The sequence below is a fragment of the Erpetoichthys calabaricus genome, chromosome 5, assembly GCF_900747795.2.
Source record: "Erpetoichthys calabaricus chromosome 5, fErpCal1.3, whole genome shotgun sequence".
Taxonomy (NCBI): Eukaryota; Metazoa; Chordata; class Cladistia; order Polypteriformes; family Polypteridae; genus Erpetoichthys; species Erpetoichthys calabaricus.
This window is the reverse complement of record NC_041398.2, coordinates 250,986,984-251,012,367: the sequence shown is the minus strand read 5'-3', so window position 1 is coordinate 251,012,367 and position 25,384 is coordinate 250,986,984. Positions and strand designations below refer to the sequence as shown.

Sequence of the window (25,384 nt, the reverse complement as noted above, 5' to 3'; positions counted from 1 at the left end):
TATGCTTGAACATGGTGTTCGTTATGGACAATCAGTGACGGGCACAGAAGTCCAATAACAAAACACCACTCGGGTTCAGATCAGGGGGGCCATTCCTCCCAATCACGCCCCTTCCAGGTCTCACTGTCATTGCCCACGTGAGCATTGAAGTCTCCCAGCAGAACGAGGGAGTCCCCAGAAGGTATGCCCTCTAGCACCCCCCTCCAGGGACTCCAAAAAAGGGTGGGTACTCCAAACTGCTGTTCGGTGCATACGCACAAACAACAGTTAGGACCCGTCCCCCCACCCAAAGGCGAAGGGAGGCTACCCTCTCGTCCACCGGGGTAAACCCCAATGTACAGGCTCCAAGTTGGGGGGCAATAAGTATACCCACACCTGCTCGGCGCCTCTCACCCGGGGGCAACTCCAGAGTGGTAGAGAGTCCAGCCCCTCTCAAGGAGATTGGTTCCAGAGTCCAAGCTGTGCGTCGAGGTGAGTCCGACTATATCTAGCTGGAACCTCTCAACTTCGTGCACAAGCTCAGGCTCCTTCCCCTTCAGAGAGGTGACATTCCACGTCCCAAGAGCCAGCTTCTGTAGCCGAGGATCGGACCGCCAAGGTCCCCGCCTTCGGCCACCACCCAACTCACACTGCACCCGACCTCCTTGGCCCCTCCCATAGGTGGTGAGCCCATGGGAAGCGGTCTGAAATAACTCGCAATAATTTACATTTCACACGTGTGAATTACACTTGCATGTCTGACAATTACGAGTACGATTCTCAAGTGTCAGAAGTGCAAAGCACGAGGTGTTGTCTGTTAATCGGTTTGTTTCTTCACGTGTGCCACGAAGGTGCAAAGATGGAGAACCAGCCCAACGCCCAAATTCACTGGTCTTTCTAGTTGAGTTCACTGGTTGTTGCGCAGCATTGTGTTACACTTTATTCATACTAATTAGAGTCGGTTATTATGCCAAGGTGTGTCATGGCGGCTACCTCGTAACGTGTCAGGTCAAGTGTGACATACGCAAGACGGCCATTGAAGTACACGCTGTTATCATCGGACTGTACTGCAGTTTCTCCTAACGGCCGAGTTTGTTTTCAGAAGAATACGATTTTAACAAACGAGCACAAACCACAGGAGGGGCATTGTGTATCTGAACAGACACCGGGGGGTCGGAAAATCCAGAGTCCATCATCTGAGAAGGACTTGGGAGTCACAGTGGACTCTAAGCTATCGACTGCCAGACAGTGTGCAGGTTATATAGCGCCTTGATGTGTGGAGTACAAGTCCCCAGAGGGTCTGCTCAGGCTTTATAACACACTGGTGAGGCCTCATCTGGAGTTCTGGGTGTAGTGAGGGTCTCCATAAAGACATAACAGCACTAGAGAAGGTCCTGAGAAGAGCAACTGGGCTGATTCAGGGCTACAGGGGATGAGTGATGAGGAAAAATTAAAAGAGCTGAGTCTTTATAGGAGATGAAGAGGAGACCTGACCTGACCTGTGGTAAATTCAGTTGACTGGACCTGATTTGGAAAGGCACACACCTGTCTATATAAGGTCCCACAGTTGACAGTTCATGTCAGAGCACAAACCAAGCATGAAGTCAAAGGAATTGTCTGTAGACCTCCGAGACAGGATTGTCTCGAGGCACAAATCTGGGGAAGGTTACAGAAACATTTCTGCTGCTTTGAAGGTCCCAATGAGCACAGAGGCCTCCATCATCCGTAAGTGGAAGAAGTTCGAAACCACCAGGACTCTTCCTAGAGCTGGCCGGCCATCTAAACTGAGCGATCGGGGGAGAAGGGCCTTAGTCAGGGAGGTGACCAAGAACCCCATGGTCACTCTGTCAGAGCTCCATAGGTCCTCTGTGGAGAAGGGAGAACCTTCCAGTAGGACAACCATCTCTACAGCAATCCACCAATCAGGCCTGTATGGTAGAGTGGCCAGTAAAAGGCACATGGCAGCCCGCCTGGAGTTTGCCAAAAGGCATCTGAAGGACTCTCAGACCATGAGAAAGAAAATTCTCTGGTCTGATGAGACAAAGATTGAACTCTTTGGTGGGAATGCCAGGCGTCACGTTTGGAGGAAACCAGGCACCATCCCTACAGTGAAGCATGGTGGTGGCAGCATCATGCTGTAGGGACTGGCAGACTAGTCAGGATAAAGGGAAAGATGACTGCAGCAATGTACAGAGACATCCTGGATGAAAACCTGCTCCAGAGCGCTCTTGACCTCAGACTGGGGCGACGGTTCATCTTTCAGCAAGACAACGACCCTAGCACACAGCCAAGATATCAAAGAGTGGCTTCAGGACAACTCTGTGAATGTCCTTGAGTGGCCCAGCCAGAGCCCAGACTTGAATCTGATTGAACATCTCTGGAGAGATCTTAAAATGGCTGTGCACCGACGCTTCCCATCCAACCTGATGGAGCTTGAGAGGTGCTGCAAAGAGGAATGGGCCAAACTGGCCAAGGATAGGTGTGCCAAGCTTGTGGCATCATATTCAACAAGACTTGAGGCTAGAATTGCTGCCAAAGGGGCATCGACAAAGTATTGAGCAAAGGCTGTGAATACTTATGGACATGGGATTTCTCAGTTTTTTTACTTTTAATAAATTTGCAAAAACCTCAAGTAAACTTTTTTCACGTTGTCATTATGGGGTGTTGTGTGTAGAATTCCGAGGAAAAAATGAATTGAATCCATTTTGGAATAAGGCTGTAAGATAACAAAATGTGGAAAAAGTGATGAAGTGCTGGGAATACTTTCTGGATGCCCTGTAAGTCTGCTGAACGATCTCTCGGCCTCAGAAGACCTCGCTGGTATTGTATACGTGACTTGCAGTAGTCGTTTTGATTCACAGAAAGCATCTTCATATTTTTCAACAAATTGCAACGTGTCCAGCAAAGAACAAATTCACAATTCTCCTTCTTTCGTGCAACTAAACGCTGTAGTCGCTTCATTTCAATGTCTAAATCGCTGGTGTTTGTCTTGTTTGGCTCAAATTCTGAACGTCTACGAACTTCTCACTGTGAGGTACGAAAGAATCCATTGCTGAGATGAGGCGATTCACTCCATGTCTGTGAGAAGCTGATGGCACTCGTTGACTTAATGCCAGCCTCTTGGCTACTGCTGGGCTACTGAGTGACCGAGGAAGGAGCGGCAGCTCGGAGTAGTCGATATGTACGTGTGGCACATTGTTCACCGTTTTTGATTGTTATAAATCTAGAAAGTGAAAGAGCAGTAACAAGAAATCTCATCAAATGTTTCACTCAGTCACCAAATTTTTTACCAGGTCCTTTAACAGGTCCCTAGAATTTTTACCAGGTCCTGGGACTTTGCTGGAGCTGGTGTGGTGCCACCAGTGGTACCAAGGGAGATAAAAATGGGCATCGGCTGATGTTAGTGATTGCATACAATGACAAAATACATATTGTGTGCAATATCTATGAACTCAGCACTCCATGGAGAGAAGATTGAGGATGTCATGAAAGATTTCATACATGTATAGCCATCAGCAAACATTACAATTGGAGGTGATCTGAATGAAGTTATGGATAATCCTATGGACGGGTATCCACCAAGACCTCATGTTACCAGTCAGAAGTCAACAACAACATTTATTTCTATAGCACATTTTCATACAAAAAGTAGCTCAAAGTGCTTTACATAATGAAGAGAAGAAAAATAAAAGACAAAATAAGTAATTAAAATAAGACAACATTAGTTAACAAGTCTGGAGTTAATTGACATTTGGGGACATTGCAGCCCATAAAACAAAACTGTGCCTAATCTCCAGGGACCCTGATGTCTCCTGCTAGGGAGGTCCAAGTTTTCCCAGCTCCTTGAACAGACCACACAATGATTACAATCAAATGAAACCAAAGGAACAAACACGAGAGATCTGGAAAGATCTAAAGAACACGATTGGTAAGCTTATCGAAAAGTACTAGGAATTGACTAACAGTGATGGGGGCTTCTAAAATATAATATCCGCTGCTCAATTGTCACTTTTGGAAAGGCTTCAGAATAAAAAGCTCGGGCGCTAAAACTAAGACAGAAAATTCCAGAATTAACTGACAATGAGAGCAAAATCACAGAAAACAAAATGAAATGAAATGTCCTGCAAAACCAGTTTGATAAAATTCATGAGGCAAAGACAAAGGGGGCTTTTGTGAGATGAAGAAGACAAAAAAAAACCAAAACAGTGAATTAAAAAAAGGGGGGGGGGGGGGGGGTCCACACGCTTCAAAGACTCGGTGTCCTTTGTGAGAGTCCTAACTTAACAGATTTAAGAACGTTATACATGAGATACCAGTCTTGATGAAGCCATTGAGATATTTGGGGTTACTACAAAGAGGAAAAAAGCTCCAGATGACCTAAAACAGAAGATAAGCCTAAAGGGAATAGAAGAGGCCATCAGAAGAGTACAAGACCTGGGAATGACGGCCTCCAATTTCAGGTTTTTTGCTTTGCTTGAAAAGGCCGAATGACCAAATTCAGTGAAACAAGGCGCCATCACCTTAATTCCTCAGCCTAATAAAGATGGTGTCCTGTAGCGCTCTTGAACAATGATTACAAGACTGAATTCACTACAAGCCTGAAATGAGGGCTCAGTGAGTGTCCGTCAGTCATTGGTGCGTATCTAATAACATTTTAGACTTGACTGAATGTAATGAATGGCTTTCTAAAGACCCAGTGATTCCATTTCTGGATTTTCAAAAGGCGTTTGACACAATAAGACACAAATGTATCTGGAAAACCCTAAAATTCTCAACATTTAATTATTATTTTGTTTTTTGTAAAAGCAGTGATGACACTTGACAAGGGAAGTAACTGCTCAGTTCAACTTTCTCATGGACCTTCTCCACGATTTGAAATTCCCAGAGGAATTTGTTGAGGTTGCCCCTTATCATTATTATTATTATTAGCACGGGGGCTCTTTCTCCTTACCTCTCAAATTCTTAACTGGTTGGTCACTCAAAGTCAGCTTAAAGGAACTAAACTCAATAAAAAAGAAATAAAGATCTCACAGCCAGCAGATGGCACTCCTGATTTTTGGAAAAGGCCGGTGATGTGCACAAAGCACTTGATGTTATTAACAAAAAGGGATGAAATGAAATATCAGCAAATGTGACACAACAAAGTCTTCCGTCTAAAATCGGTGCCATTCCTGATGAAAACACGGTGACTCACCTGGGAATTAAACTGAACTTCAGGCCAAGTGAGGACAGCGCGCTAAACCTCAGGGCAATGGCCGGAGAGCTGACCGCTCAACAAGAGCCAACGAGGCTCAGCCCGGGTTTCCACTTGTGCACCACGCACAACTCCATAAAAGGTGTCATTTTGCTTGGCTTTTCTCTATTATTATTATTATTTAATGTATTCAGGCACCACAGAAACCATTAGGTAGTGTGACACACAGACGAATATTTAAAGCCGCAGCACGAAAACAGAGCTGTCAGGAGTGGGATTTGAACCCACGCCTCCATTCGGAGACCAGAAGACCCGCCTTGCAGCGAAGGAGTGCAGTCCTTGAGTCTGGCGCCTTAGACCACTCGGCCATCCTGACACGGGGAACGATGTCATGTGAGTGACACAAACAGGCGGAACGCCATCAGCAGTGACACGTCAGGTGCGCTTCTGTGCATATTGAGCCTCCGCTCGCCATTCTCGGTCGCGGGACGCGGTTTCTATAGCAACTCCACTACCCGAATGAGGACGCCGGTCTCATATTGTCCCCCGCCCCCCCATCGCTACCACAATCACACACTTAGACCCCCGTCTTAAGATGCAAGTAGATGTTGCTGCAGTAAAATGGATGGGCGTGACAAATGCTTTCCGACTTCGGCCGATCGTATATTACATTTGTGTACGTCAGGCACTTATCGGCCCTTAAGATGGGACGTCTACGTTAAGTGCAGGCGCAGGCTGCCCGCGTCACCAGCGGCCGTGACTGTAAGCAGTAGGCCGATGGCAGCATTCGCGGAAAATTCAACCCGGAAAATGGACGTCACTGGCCGAAAGTAAAGCAGCAGCGCGTAAGACGTGGAGCGAAAGAAATGAATGTAACAGCAACGTTCACGTTCGAAATCGACACGAAATGAAAACTACAGACGACATAAACGGCACCTCCGTGAACGACTACGCCAGGACTCGTAGATAGAAAGACACGGAAACTTTACTGAGCCCGAGAAGTCCTAGAGTGTTGGACCGTGTTAGCCATTATGAATGTAATGAAAAGCCAAGCAAAATGACACCTTTTATGGGCTAACTAAAAAGATTACACTATGCAAGCCTCGAAAGCTTATTATTATTATTATTATTATTAGCCAATAAAAGGTGTCATTTTGTTTGGCTTTTCTGATCCCGAGAAAAATTCGTGTCATTTCTGTGTGACCTTTTTCTACTGTTATTGTTTTCATGGCCTCTCCAGCATGTATGTATGTGACTTATTTAAGTACAATAAATGTTTTATTAAAATACGTATAATATACCACATAGTCTAATCATAATCTTTAATGGAAATAAAAATTAAAAGCGTAAAGATAGGTAAAATCTGAACTGTTTACAGGATTTTCGCGGCGGCCGGTTAGCTCAGTTGGTTAGAGCGTGGTGCTAATAACGCCAAGGTCGCGGGTTCGATCCCCGTACGGGCCACATGGTTATTTTTTATATTTTCTTACTTTACTTTTATATTTTCACATAAATTCTTTTTTATGACACGTTTACTTGCCCTCCCCACCTCACAGTACCGGACTGCAACAAATGTGATATTCAGCCTTGGCTCCTACCTTGCGTAGTCACAGGCAGGGTAGCTCCAAAACACTTTGCCATCTTACTCAATAAAGTGCAGTGGATCGATCATAGATTATTTAAACACACCGTCGTCCATCATAATGTTAACTGACTTTAATTTTGGAAAAAGCCGAATTAAAAAAAATCCTATTGTCAGGAGTGGGATTTGAACCCACGCCTCCATTCGGAGACCAGAACACCCCGCACAGAGTGAAAGACTGCAGTCCTTGAGTCTGGCGCCTTAGACCACTCGGCCATCCTGACTTGTGAATTCCGCAGCTTTAAATCGTTTGTCATGACATTCACAACTTATTAAGTTAAAGAAGATTAAGGTGGTGTTCAATTTTCTTCATCATTCTCTCGTCTGCCTGAGTTTCCTCGTGTCACCCATTCTTCGCATTTTTTAGAATTTCATATTTTCTTCAGGTACTAAAAACATTAAAATCGCCTGGTCAAAAGAAGTCAGGTTAAAGAAATACCCCGAAATAAATGACAGCTTAGCGCTCCTCTGGCTCACTCGGTGCGCAGTTTAGCACGAATGAAGTTTAAAAGAATCCCAGCAGCCATATTTATAAATGGCGATCAACGGCCTCACTGCAGTGGAAACTGGGAACACACGCTCGGTGCGGCCATCTTTGATTTGGGAAAATTGCGACGACCGTCCTTTCTTTTTCATTTCGCCGCACATGTTGAACATGCACAGTGTAAGGGTTATCTGGTGAATTGTCTTTAAAACAGACTGCTTCATGTTCTCTAAAATCGCCATCCGTATGCATTCACGCCCGCTCACTACGGTTCAAATGTCTTTGTTGTCTGCGTTTCAAGTAAGCATGTGGAAAAGTTTGAGAAATATTCATCATAGCAAAATAGACACACGTGTTCTAAAGTTGACCTAAAAATCGACTGCATTTCCAGAGTATTAAAATATTTTACATTCAAATGCACCCGACCTCCTTGGCCCCTCCCATAGGTGGTGAGTTGGGTGGTGGCCGAAGGCGGGGACCTTGGCGGTCCGATCCTCGGCTACAGAAACTGGCTCTTGGGACGTGGAATGTCACCTCTCTGAAGGGGAAGGAGCCTGAGCTAGTGCGCGAAGTTGAGAGGTTCCGGCTAGATATAGTCGGGCTCACCTCGACGCACAGCTTGGACTCTGGAACCAATCTCCTTGAGAGGGGCTGGACTCTCTACCACTCTGGAGTTGCCCCCGGTGAGAGGCGCCGAGCAGGTGTGGGTATACTTATTGCCCCCCAACTTGGAGCCTGTACATTGGGGTTTACCCCGGTGGACGAGAGGGTAGCCTCCCTTCGCCTTCGGGTGGGGGGACGGGTCCTAACTGTTGTTTGTGCGTATGCGCTGAACAGCAGTTTGGAGTACCCACCCTTTTTGGAGTCCCTGGAGGGGGGTGCTAGAGGGCATTACCTTCTGGGGACTCCCTCGTACTGCTGGGAGACTTCAATGCTCACGTGGGCAATGACAGTGAGACCTGGAAGGGCGTGATTGGGAGGAATGGCCCCCCTGATCTGAACCCGAGTGATGTTTTGTTATTGGACTTCTGTGCCCGTCACTGATTGTCCATAACGAACACCATGTTCAAGCATAGGGGTGTTCATATGTGCACTTGGCACCAGGACACCCTAGGCCTCAGTTCGATGATCGACTTTGTGGTCGTGTCGTCGGACTTGCGGCCACATGTCTTGGACACTCGGGTGAAGAGAGGGGCGGAGCTGTCAACTGATCACCACCTGGTGGTGAGTTGGCTTCGATGGTGGGGGAGGATGCCGGTCAGGCGTGGTAGGCCCAAACGTGTTGTGAGGGTCTGCTGGGAACGTCTGGCAGAGCCCCCTGTCAGAAGTAGCTTCAACTCCCACCTCCGGCAGAACTTCGACCACATCCTGAGGGAGGTGGGGGACATTGAGTCCGAATGGGCCATGTTCCGTGCCTCTATTGTTGAGGCAGCTGACCGGAGCTGTGGCCGCAAGGTGGTCGGTGCCTGTCGTGGCGGCAATCCCCAAACCCGTTGGTGGACACCGGCGGTGAAGGATGCCATCAAGCTGAAGAAGGAGTCCTACAGGACCCTTTTGTCCTGTGGGACCCTGGAGGCAGCTGATAGGTACCGGCAGGCCAAGCGGAATGCGGCTTTGGTGGTTGCTGAGGCAAAAACTCGGGCGTGGGAGGAGTTTGGGGAGGCCATGGAGAATGACTTTCGGATGGCTTCGAGGAGATTCTGGTCCACCATCCGGCGTCTCAGGAAGGGAAGCAGTGCAGTGTCAACACTGTATATGGTGGGGATGGTGCGCTGCTGACCTCGACTCGGGACGTTGTGGGTCGGTGGGGGGAGTACTTCGAAGACCTCCTCAATCCCATTAACATGCCTTCCAATGAGGAAGCAGAGCCTGGGGACTCAGAGGTGGGCTCCCCCATCTCTGAGACTGAGGTCACCGAGGTGGTCAAAAAACTCCTTGGTGGCAGGGCCCCGGGGGTGGATGAGATACGCCCGGAGTTCCTCAAGGCTCTGGATGTTGTAGGACTGTCTTGGTTGACACACCTCTGCAACATCGCATGGACATCAGGGACAGTGCCTCTGGATTGGCAGACCGGGGTGGTGGTCCCCCTCTTTAAGAAAGGGGATCGGAGGGTGTGTTCCAACTACAGAGGGATCACACTCCTCAGCCTCCCTGGAAAAGTCTATTCGGGGGTCCTGGAGAGGAGGGTCCGTCGGATAGTCGAGCCTCGGATTCAGGAGGAACAGTGTGGTTTTCGTCCTGGTCGTGGAACAGTGGACCAGCTCTATACCCTTAGCAGGGTCCTGGAGGGTGCATGGGAGTTTGCCCAACCAGTCTACATGTGTTTTGTGGACTTGGAAAAGGCATTCGACTGTGTCCCTCGGGGAATCCTGTGGGGGGTACTCCGAGAGTATGGGGTACCGGCCCCCCTGATAAGGGCTGTTCAGTCCCTGTACGATCGGTGCCAGAGCTTGGTCCGCATTGCCGGCAGTAAGTCGAACCCGTTTCCAGTGAGAGTTGGACTCCGCCAGGGCTGCCCTTTGTCACCGATTCTGTTCATAACTTTTATGGACAGAATTTCTAGGCGCAGCCAGGGTGTTGAGGGGGTCCGGTTTGGTGGGCTCAGGATTGGGTCACTGCTGTTTGCAGATGATGTTGTCCTGTTTGCTTCATCAGGCCGTGATCTTCAGCTCTCTCTGGATCGGTTCGCAGCCGAGTGTGAAGCGGCTGGGATGAGAATCAGTACCTCCAAATCCGAGACCATGGTCCTCAGCCGGAAAAGGGTGGAGTGCCCTCTTAGGGTTGGGAGCGAGATCCTGCCCCAAGTGGAGGAGTTCAAGTATCTCGGGGTCTTGTTCACGAGTGAGGGAAGAATGGAGCGTGAGATCGACAGGCGGATTGGTGCGGCATCCGCAGTAATGTGGGCGCTGCATCGGTCTGCCGTGGTGAAAAAGGAGCTGAGCCGCAAGGCGAAGCTCTCAATTTACCAGTCGATCTATGTTCCTACCCTCACCTATGGTCATGAGCTATGGGTAGTGACCGAAAGAACGAGATCGCGAATACAAGCGGCTGAAATGAGTTTCCTCCGCAGGGTGTCTGGGCGTTCCCTTAAAGATAGGGTGAGAAGCTCAGAGTAGAGCCGCTGCTCCTCCGCATCGAGAGGAGTCAGATGAGGTGGCTCGGGCATCTGATCAGGATGCCTCCTGGACGCCTCCCTGGTGAGGTGTTCCGGGCACGTCTAACCGGGAGGAGGCCCCGGGGAAGACCCAGGACACGCTGGAGGGACTATGTCTCTCGACTGGCCTGGGAACGCCTTGGGATTCTCCCGGAAGAGCTAGAAGAAGTGGCCGGGGAGAGGGAAGTCTGGGCATCTCTGCTCAAGCTGCTGCCCCCGCGACCCGACCTCGGATAAGCGGGAGACAATGGATGGATGGATGGATGGATGGACATTCAAATGCTAAATCCAATCCATATTCTAAATGTGCTAATCCAGTTTCAGAGTCGCAAAGCCCTCTTGGGGGCACCGGGGAACAACGGAGTCAGCCTCGGATGGCACAAACCGAACCCGCCGAGTTTTCGTAAACGCCGCTCTCGACCAATCAGGTCGTGGCGTCTTGCAATCCCCCCCAAACCCCCATACACACTTTTAGTTTCGTCCATTTCGTTAACTCGAAAGTTTGTCATTTTTTTGTTTCCTTATTTTATTATTATTATTATTTTATTATTATTAATTGATTACATCTCGCCTGAAGAAGTGGCCTGACTTGCCTGGAAAGCTTGCATATTGTAATCTTTTCAGTTAGCCAATAAAAGGTGTAATTTCGCTTGGCTTTTCTCTATTATTATTATTTAATGTATTCAGGCACCACAGAAACCATTAGGTAGTGTGACGCACAGACGAATATTTAAAGTCGCAGCACGAAAACAGATTTGTCAGGAGTGGGATTTGAACCCACGCCTCCATTCGGAGACCAGAAGACCCGCCTTTTAGCGAAGGAGTGCAGTCCTTGAGTCTGGCGCCTTAGACCACTCGGCCATCCTGACATGCTGAGTGATGTCATGTGAGTGACACAAACAGGCGGAACGCCATCAGCGGCCATTCGCTTGTGTTAGCAGTGACACGTCAGGTGCGCTTCTGTGCATATTGAGATACGGAGTGACTGCGGAAAACGATCTGATTTGCAGACGAGTTTCTCATTCTGTGATGCTATTGGGCACTTTTCGCACCTTTAGTTTGAACCATTTGAACCGAAAAAAGCGGATGGGGTTCACACGCGACTTTCTGTTTGTTGTACGTGACGGGCACCGCTGGGTAAGACCAGGGCCGCTGCTGGCCAAATGGGTGCCCTAAGCAGAAATTTACTTTTGTGCCCCCCCCCCAAATATTAGTTAGGCAGCCGTAACAGAGGTGAGGGTGCGCGCGTCATCACGTGTGTTTAGCCTACTCTGCGTTCACCGTAAAATGCAATATATACGTTTATATTTTTGTTTATTTGTATATGTATATTATTAATATTAATTTATTATTATAATATATAAAAACGATTTTTTTGAGCAGCTGGGATGGTGCCCCCCTGGGAGTTGGTGCCCTACGCAGACTGCGTACTCTGCGTATAGGGAGCGGCGGTACTGGGTAAGACCACCCTGAGGACGGTGCTAACGGGATGAAACTCACCTGAGCAGGCATGGGCTCAAACGGCCAGCCATATCGGGGCCGGCGATGGGGGGGTGGAGGGGGCGGGGAACGAAGAGTCGCTTGAAGTGAATTCCAAAACGACCACCACTAAAGCGACACACCGAATATGCCGGGGCTTCCCAGCTTGTGTCTGCCTGTTCTTGTTCCGACCAACTTGTGCCTCTAGTTGGACCCCCAGCCTGATTAAGTGAGCCGCTCTTTTCAAGTTTCTTTGTAGAAATGACAAAACCAAACTGTTAATAAAATGTTCTTAGCAGCTAGTAAGGGGGAATGGCGTTTGGTTTCTTGTTTTAGTTTTTAACATTATTTTCGGACTGATTTTCATTTTGCTTCTCCAAGTGATCCGAGGGGGTCTGACGCTGACAGGTCTATTGGAGGAAGCTACAGCCCTTCATCCTTCAGCGTGTTGAGCCCCCCGGGGTCTGCTCTGCTTGCTGTCAATTGTCATTATAGGATAGCAGGGAGGGAGCAAACTGTACAGGAAAGGGCAAAATAACAGGACAGCAGCAAAGTGAGGTAAGCATTTCAAACTCTGGCAATAATGGAAATAATTCTGAATGTCAAATACATTTGATAAACCAGACAAAAGACGAGAGCAGCTCATTGAATGAGATCGTAGTTCTTATCGTAGGTCCATTCTTCTGATTTCCTGAAGTTCTGCAGCTCATGGGATTCAGAGAATGAATGCGACTCGTCGACGCGTGTGCATGAAGATAAATGCACAGTTCAAGCGTCTGTGTTTTCAGAGTGCAATGAGAAGTCCAGCAAAATGAACCATTTAATTAGCTAATTACAAAGATTACAATCGGCAAGTTCTCAAGTCAACTCAGGCGCCTTCTTCAGGGAGTTTGGAAAAAAACAAGTTTTAGTGAAAATTCAAAGTAAAACACTTTACTCAAAAATAAAGCAAAACATACGAATCCAGAAGAAAAGTTCTTGTAGAAGATGATTCTGTTCAAGGTGTGTCCACCTTGTTATGTTTCTTTGAATGTCTGAAAGACGTTCTCTACATTAGAACATGAGAACAATGTGGACGAGAACAGGCAGCCATTCAGCCCACCAAATAGCCACAGTCCAGTCTGGTCTACTTAAGTCAGAATGGCCAAGTGGTCTAAACCACCAGACTCAAGGACTTCAGATCTTTCCCCAGCCTCTGGGTCTTCTGGTCTCCCTATGGAGATGTGGGTTCCAATCCCACTCCTGACACCATTTTTCTTTCTCCATGAAGCATTTTCAGTAAGTTCTTCAGAAGGAAGAAAAGAAACTTCTGGAATGAGGTTGTTGATCATTTTATACTGGATGATCCCCTAAAACAGTTCGTTTTTCGATAACTTGAATACTTTTCTCCACGTGTCTGATCTGCACACTATTTGGATGTACCAATTTCACCGAACATGCAGTCAAATTTTCCAATTCACGTGTCTACAAATTGCTGGCGTTTCTCGAAAGTACCTACATAGGACTGTTTTTCGGTCAGCTGTTTGTCATTTCATGATGGAGGAGTTTTCAGCGGTGCGACAGTCAAAGAGTTTAGGTTTTTCGCCAACTGCCAGATGTTCTGGTCTCCCGATGGAAGTGTGGTTTCAATTCCCAGTCCTGACACCATCTTTCTCTACCCATGGAGCATTTTCAGTACGTTCCTCAGAAGGAGCAATGAAATTTCTGCAGTGGTGTTGTATTTTATTCCGTAACTGGCATTGTCCAAAAACGGTTCAGTTTATAAAGGACTCAATAAATTTTCTTCTTGAATCTGATGTGCACGATCCCCCGTAGTTCCAAGTTTTTTGAACATGTAGAATAAGTTACCTATCAATGTGTGTTACCCAAAAGTATCATAAAAGGGTCTTTTTTGTGGGAAGTGATGGACAAGTCAGGATGGCTGAGTGGTCTAAGGTGCCAGACTCAAGGACTTCAGGTCTTTCCCCATTCTCTGGGTCTTCTGGTCTCCCTATGGAGCCATGGGTTCAAATCCCACTTCTGACAGTTTCATTCTCACCCCATCAAGTCAGTTCACTAGATGCAAACAATGAAGGTGGTTGATCATCTGGTACTGCATGACCTCCAGAAATTATTTTATTTCTCTGTGACTCAAAAATTTTTCTCCTTGAATCTGATTTACATAATCCTTAGATATTTAATGAATTGATTGAACATGATGTATCATTTTACTTTCCATTTGTCTGAGAATTCCTGGTGTTTCCTGAGATGACCTTAATACACCCTTCCTTTGTCAGCTCATATTTATCTCAGGATGGAGAAGTGGTCTGAGGTGCCAGACTTTAGGTGTTTAAAAACATTCACTGAAACTGAAAAAGTGAGAAACGTCTGACTTGGAATTGAAAGAAGTTCATTCAAATTAAAACGAAGCCCTCATGGAGACATTGATATTTTTAACAAAAACACGTGTGCCCTAGTTGTTGGCCCCCCTGCATTTAAGACTTTGCCAATATAACAACACGGAGTCTTCTCTTGTATCCTTTGATAAGGCTGGTGGATACCGAGCCTGTCATCTGAGCCCATTCTTCTTTCCAGAGTCTCTCCAGTTCATCCAGGGGGTCCTCGGCCCTCTCCTGTGTCCTCTCCCCTTCAGCTCACTCCACAAGTTTTCAGTTGGGTTCAGGTCAGAGGACTGAGATGGCCCTGGCAGAACGTTGATTTTGTGGTCAGTTGACCATTGTAGGCTTGATTTGGACCTGTGTTTCTGATCATTGTCCTGCTAGAAGATTCAACGATGACCCAGTTTTAGTTTCCAATCTCCTGATATTTCCTGGAATCCATGATGCCGTGTACTCTAACAATGTTTCCAGGGCCCTTGGAGGAAATACAGCCCCAGAACATCACAGAACCGCCGCCATATTTCACACTTGGGATGAGGTTCTTTTCATTATAGCCACCCTTCTTTTTACAGTAAACCCACTTTGCTTGTTTCTTGCCCAAAAGTTCCATTTTTGTTTCATCAGACCATAGAAGACAGATCCAGTCGAAGTTGTAGTAACGTTCTACCAACTCCAGGAGCTGATGTCTGTGGATAACTGACAGGAAAGGCTTCCAAATCAGCTGTTGGCATGGAGATGCCATCTCATGGTGGCTCCAGGATTTGACTTTTTCTCGCAGTTCCCCACCCATGATCCTTGCAGATATGATTGCCTCTGTGAAACTCCACGGGTGAGCTGATCATGGCATGTGCCCAATCACATTGTCATTTGCGTTTTCATTAGCATTAAACCTTTTCTCAGCCATCACTACAAACTGCATGGTGACCTTTACTGTAAGAAATATCATCTCTAGATGGAGTATTTCTTTAAGATGATGTTGTTTGCGCCAATAAGCCAGTCTGTGGGACCTTTGCTGCCCTTCTTATGCTAATAGTAGTGGGGTGTTGTACCATGTCAGCCATAATGGACACAATGAGAAGTCAAGCCAAATAACTGAACCGACTGCAGTGTGCAGCCTGGGAACAACGAACCTTATCAACTGTGAACCACCAGGGGGCGCACGCTGACTGACGTGGGACACAAGTGCAAACAGACGCTTTTATTTTTTTTCTTTCTCTCACCTTCCCCCTTTTCTCACATGTGCAGCACAGTCACAACCACGGAGTGCATCTTCTCTTCCTTCTCTCTTTTCCTCCACTCCTCCTGGCCAGCTTACCACGAGAGGGCAGCAAATGAAGAGTCAGAGGGCAGCTTGTGTCATGCAGTTTATTTCATGAACCCCCCCACACTTTCAGGAGGGTGTGTGAAGTGTGCTAATTTGGCTTGCAGATTAGGGACGTAGAGGGGACATTCACCTTCTTTGACACCCCTTCACCTGGAGTCGTAGCGAAACCCAAAACTTAACAAGATCTGAGCTTCAATCAACCCAAACCTCCAAAGGAGGCCATGGAGCAACAGGCCCACCTTGTAGGTGGTGGGTGCTAATGGGGGACGTTCTCTAAAAGTGCATCAATAAGGAAAAGAAACTGTCAATTTACAACTGACAATGTCCACCAGCTGGGGCGTCCATCGTGAGTGACAAACTCCTCTGGTCTGCTCCTTATTTCCGTCTTCGCAGACTGACAGCTAAAAGTGGCTGTGATGTCATGCAGAGGTGACAGACCTGCAGCCAAAGTGACTTGGCAAACATTCACTAAAATAAGCTGAAGTGATACTTTAAGAAAGTGACGTCACTTTAAAGACATTCAAACAAAGGAAAAGTGAAACAATCAACACAAAGAAAACGAAAAACGGAATGGAGGGTTAAAACGAATCCCGATTATGAGTCCGTGCCTTAAGAAGAGCCAACGTCGCTGTGCTCATGAAATGTCTTGGAAATCATCTGCTTCTGCAAAACCTCTGCTGCTTCTTATCGACCGGCAACATCGTCGGAGTTTACATCGCTGGGTCGTTGATCGTCAAACTCGGCCTTCACTTCTCCATCTGCAGTGTCACCAAACATAGGGACATAACCTCCATTAATCTAAGGAGTCAAGAGAAATGACAACAGTGATCACCGGAGAGACCACTCTGTCTGTCTGTCTGTTATATAGCGCCTTTCACTCACTCTATCTATCTATCTATCTATCTATCTATCTATCTATCTATCTATCTATCTATCTATCTATCTATCTATCTATCTATCTATCTATCTATCTATCTATCTATCTATCTGTTATCTGTCTATCTATCTATCTATCTATCTATCTATCTATCTATCTATCTATCTATCTATCTATCTATCTATCTATCTGTTATATAGCGCTATCTATCTATCTATCTCACTATCTATCTATCTATCTATCTATCTATCTACTTTTCTACTCTATCTATCTATCTATCTATCTATCTATCTATCTGTCTATCTATCTAGCTATCTATCTATCTATCTATCTATCTATCTATCTATCTATCTATCTATCTATCTATCTATCTATCTATCTATCTATCTATCTATCTATCTATCTATCTATCTATCTATTGATGTTCGCACACTGCAGCGTGTTGTCCGTCTGTGACGTGCTGTGAATTTCCATAAAGCTGAATACTCACCTGAAATGTCGGGTAGTGTCCTGGCGGGTAGACGTAGACGTATTTGTACACATAATGGCCGTTTTGGAAAATCCGTCCCTTGTAGAACATCTGGAGGAGTGAAATGAAAGCAAATGAGATTCGGCCCTGAACTCAGTCATTGTAGCGTCTGTTGATTTTCGTGTCCCCCTTGAACGTTACGTAGATAAGCTGCCTCTTTAAAAGCTTCATCCTTGAAAGGACTTTCTGGTGACACACTACATGGACTTTCTGGCGATTTTCACTTGTAATTGTCACTCATATCACTTCACAGCCTCTTAATTCACTGTGGGCCCCCCGTCATGCAGTGTGACATCCCCAGCAGCTCAGTCTCCATCTATCCGTCAGTTATATAGTGCCTTTCAAATTGAACTCTCTTTTTTAACAAGCATTAATTACGAGCAGTAAGATTAGGTGTGACATGGCGTCTGGCTTGTCACCGTCTGGTGCAGCTGGCTGTGAAACTGAGGGAGATCACAGCATCTGAAGGCCACCTTACATCTACAACATCTGAGAATGTAGGAGACTCTGAGGAACGTGAAGTGGGATGTGCTCACCTGGCACCACTGCCACCCTCACCACCTAAGGAGGTCCATTCCATCCCACCGGAGGGGCAGCTCATGTGAGGGAGGGAGGGGCCAAAGGACGGCCATCAGACTGGTAAAGATTTACAACGGGTCTGCCTCATCCTGTATATCGATGAATGTTCAGCGGCTTTGAAATAATTTGGACAAAGCGTCACATCTCGTGGCGGGTCACAGCCAGTCCGGGTACAGTGGCATTTTGGGTACTTTGGACAAACAAATTCAATATATAACTTCAAATGCTATTTTGATGCTGGACAACTTTCTTCTGATTCACACCATCAGACAGAGTGGAAGAGACTGGACATCATTGGTGTGAATGAGCAAAGTTACAAAAATCGAGTGCATCACAAGAAAAACAAAAATGTTTAATCCAGATATTAAAATACCAACTGAATCAGAATTCGTTGTTCACGAGGGTGATGCTGGCGAATGTTTATTAGCTCAGTGGCAGAAATGATTCAGTCTGTACCAACAGTCTAATGATAAATCATTCTGACCAGAGGAACTTTGGAAGGAACAAACGTCTACCAGCCTGGTCCATTTGTGTTAAATGCTTTAAATGTTAACCTGTGGCATAGCTGGGCAGATGATAATAATCATAATAATCATAAGAATCATAATTCTTTACATTTATACTACGCTTTTCTCACCACTCAAATCGCTTTACACAGTGAGTGGGGAGCCACTTCACCCACCATTGATGTGCAGTGTGCACCTGGATGATCTGATGGCAGCCATTTTTGTGCCAGTCTGCTCACCACACACTAGCTGTTAGGTAGTGAGATATCCAGTTAGGCACAGGGGGTGATTAGGGGGCCAAAAAGATGAGGCTGAGGTGGGCAATTTAGTCAAGACATCGAGATAAACTCTACTCTTTACAAAGGAATGCACCGTGATCTTTTATGACCACAGACAGTCAGAGCCTCAGTTTTATGTCCCATCCACAGGACAGCGCCATCTTTACAGCACAGTGTGCCCATCACTTCACTGGGGCATTGAGACCCACGTTCAGACCACAGGCTAAGAGCCCCCTGCTGGCCTCACCAACATGTCCTCCAGCACCAACCGACCTTTTCTTAGGTGGTCCCCCATCCAAGTGGTGGCTGAGACTGAACATCCACCTACCAGCCTGTCATGAGAGGGCAGCTGATCTCTTACTGTCCATGCCAGACGTCCACATGTGTATTTGGGGGGGTTAGGGTTTGTTAAAATACTGTACTGCATACCTTCTGTATGGTCGGAATTTCTTGTTGAGGACAAATACATTGTATTTTTATATTTTTTTTTAGCTGATCCTTCTATCCAAAGTGACTTACAAAGGAGGACAATATAATCAAGTAACATCACTCGTTCTGAACAAGTGTAGCAGGATAGGATGCAAAAGATGATCACCACAAGTGAAGAGCTATAAAGCTAGCATAACAAAGAAAAGCAAAAACAGATATTTAACAGTTTGACAGATTTGAACAGAAGAGCTGGGTTTTCAGTTGCCTCTTAATAATAATAATAATAATACATTTTATTTATATAGCGCCTTTCCCATGCTCAAGGCACTTAAACAATGTCACATGAACACACGCTTGGGGACCACCTTCTGGACTCACCTAAGGTATGTGGTGCCACCCCAGGACAAGATGGCACTCGGGGGCTAAATGTCGTCTCGTCTGCCCTCACAGCCTCTAGGAACCGCCCCCTGAGGGCAAGGAAGACCCGCCCAGTCTGGTCCATGCAGTATAAAAGGCAGACACTGTCTCATTTATATAGCGCCTTTGACGTCTATCTATCTATCTATCTATCTATCTATCTATCTATCTATCTATCTATCTATCTATCTATCTATCTATCTATCTATCCATTACCCAACCTGCTATATCCTAACTACAGGGTCACAGGGGTCTGCTGGAGCCAATCCCAGCCAACACAGGGCGCAAGGCAGGAAACAAACCCTGGGCAGGGTGCCAGCCCAACGCAGATCTATCTATCTATCTATCTATCTATCATATAACGCCTTTCACATTATCTATCTATCTATCTATCTATCTATCTATCTATCTATCTATCTATCTATCTATCTATCTATCTATCTATCTATCTATCTATCTATCTAATCCTGCTAACTACGCTATCTATCTTTCTATCTATCTATCTATCTATCTATCTATCTATCCATCTATCTATCTATCTATCTATCTATCTATCTATCTATCTATCTATCTATCTATCTCTATCTATCTATCTGTTATATAGTGCCTTCACATCTATCTATCTATCTATCTATCTATCTATCTATCTATCTATCTATCTATCTATCTATCTATCTATCTATCTATCTATCTATTGTCTAGTGCCTTTCTTTATCTATCTATCTATCTATCTATCTAGCTATCTATCTATCTATCTATCTATCTATCTATCTATCTATATATCTTTCTATCTATCTATCTATCTATCTATCTATCTATCTATCTATCTATCTATCTATCTATCTATATATCTATCTTTATCTATCTTTCTATCTATCTATCTATCTATCTATCTATCTATCTATCTATCTATCTATCTATCTATCTATCTATCTATCATATAGCGCCTTTCACATTATCTATCTATCTCTCACTTGCTCGCTAGTCGTGTCAGATGATATGAAAGTTTGTTTTTCACCCCAATGGATCCCCAGGGCTGTGTAGAGTGGAGATTAAAGACGGGTGGGCAGCTGACTGACTGGCACAGTGTCTCATTTGCCGCAGTGAGATGACCCTGAGGAATCCCAAATTCAAGTGATGATGTGACTTTGTCTTTTTATTAAATATTTATATTTTTACCCCTGTTTCATCAAAGCATCTGGATCCAGTAGTTTGGAAAGGATGCCGGAACACCTAAAAAAATAAAGAAAGAAGACAAAATCAAATGTGAGGCGGCGTTTATTTTTCATTTCTTCTACAAAGAAGCCAACAGTAAGATGCGCTCGTCGGTTCTTCTTCTCCCATCTCGTTTTTGTGTTGTTAACTCTGCTGATGTCATTGCAGCTCAAGTTTCTTGTCACCTGTCCACCGCAGACTGAGAGTCTCCCAGCGACTTTGGGACAACAACAAACACTCGACTATGACCCGCGCCATTAAACAGAAGTAAACAGCGGGCAGAGTCGTGGCAGCCTCAGTCCTTGTGGCAGCCTCAATACCAAAGTGTCACAGCGTGACGGCTAATGGTGACATCACGTGTCAGTCTGTCACCCCCTGGATGTCCCGAGTTAAAGTCAGCCGAGTGCCAGTAATGCTCTGATGCCCCCTTGCCAGCCTGTGTGGTGCCCTGTGGCCCTGGGCTGAGCTGGTGCCATTTCACAACGTGCGGCCATCTCGCGGGTGAATCATCGTGAGCGCCTCCTGTTGTGATCTGTTTGCGTTTTCATTTCTGTTGTTCCACCTGCTGACTTTGTTTTTGACTCTGAGGGCATTGACGTTTTTTTGTGTCTTCCTGTGTCGACGTTTTGTGGGCCTGCTGCAGTGCCAAGCGGTGTGGCATCAGAGATCGTCTCACGTGACATTGTCAGCAGGACACCATGAAGGCTGGTGTTGGGTGCAGCACTTGGCCTGTGACTGAGGGTCCTTTCATGCTCTCCTGAGCTCCTTCCTTGTTATTTTGCAGGTTGTGTTCTCAGTTCTGCCGAGGCCCGGTCACAGTTTATATGTTTGTTTATCGCCCGCATTTCGTCTCCTGCTCCCAACTAACTGGCATCTACTGTGACTGAGGTACAATTAGGTTTAATGCTCAAAAAGGGGGCCAAAATCTAAAAAAGGGCCTACAGTCTCATTAGGGAGAGGGGAGCCTCTAAAGCACCAGGCCCATATAGAGAACGACGTAGTTAATAAATAACTCAGTTATTACATAAATCAATAATGCAAAACAGCCAAACTGATTCTGTGACCCGGGCCTCTAACTGTGATGGCAGGCGGCACACACGGCGGCCCACCGGGACAGGAGTTTGCTCGGACCGCTCTCTCTGTAATTCTGGGCACTGCTCTCGTATCCAAGATGTCTGAGTTGTGCTGATTGATGTTGGCGTCCCGTCCAGTGCCACTTCCTGCCTCATCCTGGTGCTGTCAGGGTGGGCTCCAGCTCCAGAGAACCCGAATTAGACCAAGTGGGTACTGATAATGGAGGCCCGAATCGTTAAACTGCTGTGGGCTGCCAAACAGACAAAGCCCTGAGATGGAAGTTCACTCTTTGTCTTTTTTTAAGGTAACACAAAAGGCGTTTTTGAAATTGTTTTTTTCTCGTGTTTTCCTATTAAATTTTTCTTCTTCATTGATACATGTGGTTTGCTGCTATGATTTTTGCCAGTTTTCATTTGAAAGTGAGCTAAGTGGGCACGGGTGGTGCTGAGGTCACTGCTGCTGCACTCTGCCCCTCCGTCCCGTCCCTGCATGGACAATGTGTGTTCTCTTCATCTCTCAGGTCCACCAAAGATGGGCAGCTCAGGCGGTTCTGGGGGCTCATGATGGACAGAACGTCACAGGACACTTCCTGCTTTGTGCCCAGTGCTGTCAGAATACGCCCTGGACCCCCGTGACCCTGAATTGGATTAATAAGGTTTGATAAAATTCTGATTTGGCATTAAGTGAATGAAGCCAACTTACCATCATCGCTGAAGCTGTGCTTACAAGAAAGACGCATACGATTATAGTCTTCATCATGCCACCCTGCAAAAAGAAGAGTCACTCAGTAAATTCAGACCCAAAAATCAAAACAGGCCAACCAATCAGAGCCTAAAACACCGAGACCCTCCACAGCAAAGCTGAACACACCAGCTGGTCATCTCTGTGTAGTTAGGAGACTTCATTAACAACTGAATGTGGGCACAATACTGTCACAGACTGGCACCCCGCCTCATCCTCATGCTGGCTCCTGTTGACGCAGAGTCAGGTCTGCAGAATCCGAGTGAAAGTGACAAATGTACAGAGGACAGGGTCCAGCCAACAGATCTATGTGGGAGTGATGGTGCCCACCACAGACTGGCACCCACTTCAGTGTCGGCCCCTGCTCTGCATTCACTGCGACTGAGATGGACAGAAAACAAAGTCCTGAATATGCAGCACCCCATGGCACATGCCCGCTGTATGGGACATCAAGATGAAGGAGTCTGAGGGAATCTTCAAAGAAAAAAACAAAAAAAGAAACCTGCGTTATGTGATGTGGACGGCCATTTAATAAACTGCTGAGACGAGAGCTGGGGAAACGGGCATCAAGTCTGCCAGGCGACCAACTCACTTGTAGACTTGAGAAATGGATTAACAGATTAAAAGATGACGTGCGATTGAATGTCAGTCACATTATGTAGAGAAAAATAATCAAAAGGAGCCACACCTGCCATTGAGGTCACGTTATATACAGCAGATCTTTAATAACCGTCTGTAAAAAAGGACCTCAGACGTCCACCTCACCGCTAACGACCGCATATAGCGCCTTACAGACGAGTCGTGCATTCAGTGCCTTTAGTGTCCATCTCTTAAAGTAGGGGATTGTATTTCTATCTATCTATCTATCTATCTATCTATCTATCTATCTATCTATCTATCTATCTATCTATCTATCTATCTATCTATCTATCATATAGTGCCTTCACTCTATCTATCTATCTATCTATCTATCTATCTATCTATCTATCTATCTATCTATCTATCTATCTATCTATCTATCATATAGTGCCTTCACTCTATCTATCTATCTATCTATCTATCTATCTATCTATCTATCTATCTATCTATCTATCTATCTATCTATCTATCTATCGTGCCTTTCATTTCTATTTATCTATCTATTATATAGTGCCTTTCACTCTATCTATCTATCTATTATATAGTGCCTTTCACTCTATCTATCTATCTATCTATCTATCTATCTATCTATCTATCTATCTATCTATCTATCTATCTATCTATCTATCTAATCCTGCCAACTACGCTATCTATCTATCTATCTATCTATCTATCTATCTATCTATCTATCTATCTATCTATCTATCTATCTATCTATTGTGCCTTTCATTTCTATCTATCTATCTATCTATCTATCTATCTATCTAATCCTGCCAACTACGCTATCTATCTATCTATCTATCTATCTATCTATCTATCTATCTATCTATCTATCTATCTATCTATCTATCTATTGTGCCTTTCATTTCTATCTATCTATCTATCTATCTATCTATCTATCTATCTATCTATCTATCTATCTATCTATCTATCTATCTATTATATAGTGCCTTTCACTCTATCTATCTATCTATCTATCTATCTATCTATCTATCTATCTATCTATCTATCTATCTATCTATCTATCTAATCCTGCCAACTACGCTATCTATCTATCTATCTATCTATCTATCTATCTATCTATCTATCTATCTATCTATCTATCTATCTATCTATCTATCTATCTATCGTGCCTTTCATTTCTATCTATTATATAGTGCCTTTCACTCTATCTATCTATCTATCTATCTATCTATCTATCTATCTATCTATCTATCTATCTATCTATCTATCTAATCCTGCCAACTACGCTATCTATCTATCTATCTATCTATCTATCTATCTATCTATCTATCTATCTATCTATCTATCTATCTATCTATCTATCTATCATATAGTGCCTTCACTCTATCTATCTATCTATCTATCTATCTATCTATCTATCTATCTATCTATCTATCTATCTATCTATCTATCTATCTATCTATCGTGCCTTTCATTTCTATTTATCTATCTATTATATAGTGCCTTTCACTCTATCTATCTATCTATCTATTATATAGTGCCTTTCACTCTATCTATCTATCTATCTATCTATCTATCTATCTATCTATCTATCTATCTATCTATCTATCTATCTATCTATCTATCTAATCCTGCCAACTATGCTATCTATCTATCTATCTATCTATCTATCTATCTATCTATCTATCTATCTATCTATCTATCTATCTATCTATCTATCTATCTATCTATCTATCTATCTAATCCTGCCAACTACGCTATCTATCTATCTATCTATCTATCTATCTATCTATCTATCTATCTATCTATCTATCTATCTATCTATCTATCTATCTATCTATCTATCTATCTATTTTTTAGTGCCTTTCACCTCCAGCCCGCCAGTATGTGGAAGTTTTTACTTTCATTTCTCAAAGTGCCATTTAAAGTTTTCCTACCTTTAGATTTTTCTTTCTGTAAATTCAGATGAAGTTGCTCAGAGTTTTTCCCAGCATGTCCTGCCCCACTCGTGACCACCCTGGCACTTATATAGTGCCCGTTACCCCCCGACTGGGAGGCCAATTAAACGTGTGGTCTTTGCATGCTGTAAATATTTTTGCTCTTTGGCAGTCAGACGCCTACTCACAGCTGGCGCCAGCGACGTCCTCATTTATTGTGGAGGATGCTCAGCTATTTCTGACCTCGCTCTGTCCGAGCCACACTGGTCACTTTCTGCTGCTGCCCCCTAAAATGACACATAATGAGGGTGTTTTGTATTATTTTTGTGTTTCTGCTGACTGCTGAAGGTCTACTTATTAATGATTATTGCAGACGTTGGCTGACTTCCTGTAGGTGATGCTGATGGACTTGGATTCTGATTTGTGGAATTTGTCCTAATTTCACTGGCCTCTTCCTCCTCCTCCTCCTCCTCAGTCCCTGACATTTTTCTTCTTCTTGTTTATTTGTGTCATTTCTCAGTCATTGCTCTTTGTCATCTCCTTCTTTGTAATTATGAAGTTGATG

General features: G+C 45.0%; 1 long non-coding RNA gene and 5 other non-coding genes across 6 annotated transcripts; 2 read left to right on the top strand and 4 right to left on the bottom strand.

Moving 5' to 3' along the window:
* Positions 1 to 5,436: 5,436 nt before the first annotated feature.
* Positions 5,437 to 5,549, bottom strand: trnal-caa (transfer RNA leucine (anticodon CAA)). The gene is made up of 2 exons: positions 5,512 to 5,549; positions 5,437 to 5,482 (listed from the first exon to the last, which is right to left on the bottom strand). It is a non-coding gene; the product is annotated as a tRNA-Leu (tRNA).
* Positions 5,550 to 6,563: 1,014 nt separating this feature from the next.
* trnai-aau (transfer RNA isoleucine (anticodon AAU)) lies at positions 6,564 to 6,637 on the top strand. The gene has a single exon. It is a non-coding gene; the product is annotated as a tRNA-Ile (tRNA).
* Positions 6,638 to 6,926: 289 nt separating this feature from the next.
* Positions 6,927 to 7,039, bottom strand: trnal-caa (transfer RNA leucine (anticodon CAA)). The gene is made up of 2 exons: positions 7,002 to 7,039; positions 6,927 to 6,972 (listed from the first exon to the last, which is right to left on the bottom strand). It is a non-coding gene; the product is annotated as a tRNA-Leu (tRNA).
* A 4,170-nt stretch (positions 7,040 to 11,209) lies between these two features.
* trnal-caa (transfer RNA leucine (anticodon CAA)) lies at positions 11,210 to 11,322 on the bottom strand. The gene is made up of 2 exons: positions 11,285 to 11,322; positions 11,210 to 11,255 (listed from the first exon to the last, which is right to left on the bottom strand). It is a non-coding gene; the product is annotated as a tRNA-Leu (tRNA).
* A 2,521-nt stretch (positions 11,323 to 13,843) lies between these two features.
* On the top strand, positions 13,844 to 13,957 carry trnal-caa (transfer RNA leucine (anticodon CAA)). Its single transcript has 2 exons — positions 13,844 to 13,881; positions 13,912 to 13,957. It is a non-coding gene; the product is annotated as a tRNA-Leu (tRNA).
* A 3,045-nt stretch (positions 13,958 to 17,002) lies between these two features.
* LOC114642168 (uncharacterized) lies at positions 17,003 to 24,888 on the bottom strand. The gene is made up of 4 exons (XR_003714464.2): positions 24,820 to 24,888; positions 22,241 to 22,303; positions 20,429 to 20,482; positions 17,003 to 17,091 (listed from the first exon to the last, which is right to left on the bottom strand). It is a non-coding gene; the product is annotated as an uncharacterized LOC114642168 (long non-coding RNA).
* Between the last annotated feature and the right edge of the window lie 496 nt (positions 24,889 to 25,384).